Genomic DNA, 3,627 nt, shown 5'->3' on the forward strand with positions numbered 1-3,627 from the left:
CTCTCAACCATATGCTGCCTGATGGTCAGCAGCTTTGACTTGTTAAGTGTGTGATAACGGGTCCGGAGTTCGCGCGCGAACTTTCGAACCTTGGCGGTAAAAGTCTGCCAGATGTGATGTAGTCAATCACACAGTGAATGCGGGACGCGTACTGTCTTGGACAAAAAGTGGAAATTGTGGAGGAGTTCTGTTACCTCGGTTTTGTGTTTTGAGGCAAAAGGGGGAAACGAGCTGAAAGTGAGAAAAAGAATTGAGTGTGCGAGTATGGTAATGGGCCAAATTTGGGGTATATGGAAGAGAAGGTTCAAGAACGATTGGAGAATGAGGGTCTGGTTGTTTGATGCGTTGGTTTTGGGTGGTGTTGTGTTATGGTGTGGAGATCTGGGGATGGAAGGAACATAGGAAAGTAAAGAGCATGCATGAGCGATTTTTGAGGTGCGTAATGTGGGTTAGCTGGTGTTGCCCAGGACACATTTTAAGAGAAGAGTTAGGAAGAGAAAATATGGTTACTAGACAAATGAAGAGAGTCTGGAGGTTTGAAGAGAAGCTAAAAAGGGCAGAGGGAAGCAGAATAACATAAGCATGTTCAGGCGAAATTTGGTACAATGAAGCGAAAGGCAATTTGGGAAATTCAAACTGGAAGGAAGAAACGAGAAAAATGAGAAGGGTTTGTAATATACGAGAAGTGGTTATGAAGTGACAGGACATAGAGTTGGAGCTATTAGTTAAACAAGGATTGGAAGGAGTAAGTGAAAGCAAGGGAGTAGGACAGAGCCAAACGGGTGATGCTGAAAAAGGACAGTGAAAAGCGAAAATTATTTCAATATCGTGGAAAAGGCATTTTTATGGTAAGAGGAAAGGAAAGCCCTGGATTTCGCTCATTTTAAGAATTAATGTTACGACTGTTACTATTGTTCATTCTATGTAATGCGAAAGAGTAGAATATAAGTAGTAGTTAAGTTAAACTAAGGATGGAATTGTCAACTAAGAATGTCTATCGTGTCGATCGTGATATTTGTATATAATGAATTTTAGAATTTTCACGTTACTGTTCATAATAAGAAAAAAATGAGTTCAAGAACTCCTTGCAATAAGAAATTTAATACGTTTTGTCACGTTTGTGGAAAGTATGAAACAGAGAAATAACGTCGATCAATTAATGATTCGATATAAACGTCATACTTCAGCTATTATAGGACTTCAATGAAAAATTTGGATAAACCGTGGGTACCAACCTCAATTTGTCATGCTTGTAGATAAAATTTGTCAAATTGGGAAGATGAATGTACCAAGACGCAGACTGTTATTCAACCACTTGTTTGGCGTGAGCCCAACGATCATGATACGGATTGTTACTTTTGCTAATGCAAAACAGGAGGTTTTTCTAAAAAGTATTTAGAGAAGATCTCTTACCCTAATGTAAAAAGTGTTGCACCAGCCAAGATTGGTATTATAAATCACGCTGAAAACAAAAGTGACCGATCAACTCACGAATCAATGGATACTGACGATCCTTATGCAACTGAAGATTCTTCTTGGAAAGAATCAGATAATGAAACTCCTAAATTTCTTTACCAAGAGAGGAAAGTATTGTTACCTAGCACTAGAGTAACTGTTTACAGAAATAGAGAAGAAAAGTTTATCAAGTACTTTTCAATGGATAGCGGGATTGTGTATTTTAATGATATGGAAGGACTCATTAATTTATATAAAATGAACTAATATACGCCAGAGGATTGGCGTCTTTTCATAGATTCATCTACAGTAAGTATGAAAGCAGTACTATTACATAATGGAAATAAGTACGCTGCAATTCCAGTAGGTCACTCAACGACACTGAAAGAATCTTATGATACTTTCCAATTACTCCTGATAAAAATAAAATACAATGTCCATAATTGACTTATTTGTGGTGACTTTAAAATGATAAATCTTATACTAGGTTTCCAATCAGGAAACATTAAATATTCTTGTTTTCTTTGCCTTTGGGACAGTCGTGCAAGGGAGGAACATTGGATAACGGAGAAATGGCCAGACAGATTAGAGTGGACAGTTGGCCAGTATTATGTTGTTTATGAAAGTCTTGTTGACAGAAAGAAAGTATTATTGCCACCACTCCATGTAAAACTAGTATTAATGAAGCAATTTGTGAAAGCCCTAAATACCGAAGCAGAATGTTTCAATTATATCAGATCTACATTTCCGCATTTAAGTGATGTTAAAGTTAAGGAAGGTATTTTTGTTGGGCCTGATATAAGAAAACTGATCAAAGATGATGACTTTATCAAAACCATGAAATCTATTGAAAAGGATGAAAAGGTAGAAATTTAGTTGTTATTTATGGTACAATCGCCCCATTATGTTTGTTCTGTAACCTTGATATAGCGACTAAGTAACGCTAAAATTCAAAACGCACGTGCTCTGTTGTAAATGAGTCAGTAAAGCCCACTTGCCTAACAGGTTGAACGAACATGTGTATAAGACCTGTCGTGTCTAACATAACGGAAGTCAGAGAGTTCATTTGACGTTTGTTTACAATTCGAAAATTCAGACAATTAAATATCTTTCTACATATAAAATATATTTTATTTGGTGAGTAAATTTAGTCTATATTTTGGACCTGTTAATTTTTACATTATTTGTTTCAAAAATCTTTTCATTTATACATTGATTTCAGTTTCTCAAAGCATAACTCTTACCTTAAAACTTTACATTCAAAACGAACAAGTTTATAACCTTTAAAAATAAATTTGTAAGACAATTCTATACTAATTCTATCTATATATACAATTTACAATAAAATTAGAATTTTAACCTTTTTGGCTTCTTCATTAATGTCGTAGGGAATTATAACTGTACGAAAAGAGATGAAAAAGCAGAATATGGCTTTAATAAGATTTGGAAAATAAAGTATTCTTATCGAGTTAAATCTTATATATTTAAACCTAACTCAAACTATTTTGATTTTCGTACAAATCTTAGCTATAAACTTTTAGTCATCTTTCTTAAAAATAGATTGATAAATTATAAATTTAATATTTACAGGTCTACACTATCCATACAGGAACCAGGGTCCGAGTTTTCGCTACTGCTCAGTGATCACACGTGGCGGGTGATTCTTTTGCAAAAAATTCTAATCTCTCAGATTTTTGTAATTAAGCTTTCAATTTTTTTAACAATTAATTTAACTCTTTACTTTTTATTATTTACAACTTAGAGCTCTTTATGATTCCATAACAATGTTTTCATTTTCACAAAAAGAATTCAAAAGAAAAAGAAAAAATAGTCTAAATTACTTTTTTTATCCAATTTCAAATGGATTGCGTAAAAGCTGAAATGAATCAACAAGATTCACATGTATTTCAAAAAAGCATGTTTGACTCTGGTAACGTGTGCAATCTTCTTAACGGTTGCAGTGACTGCGATTCGATATTTAATTCGTCGATTACTCTGATAATTTTAAAAGGTCCTGTGTAATTATCTTCGAATTTATCTTCTCTAACGTCTACTAAAACATGCACGTACTGATTAGGCTCGAAATTGCGTTCGTTAATTTTTCTATCGTAAAATTTTTTGCAACCCCTTGCGGACCGAGGGAACCGAAAGAAGCCTCTACAAAGTACCCGT

The sequence above is a fragment of the Belonocnema kinseyi genome, chromosome 6 (genome assembly GCF_010883055.1).
Source record: "Belonocnema kinseyi isolate 2016_QV_RU_SX_M_011 chromosome 6, B_treatae_v1, whole genome shotgun sequence".
NCBI lineage: Eukaryota > Metazoa > Arthropoda > Insecta > Hymenoptera > Cynipidae > Belonocnema > Belonocnema kinseyi.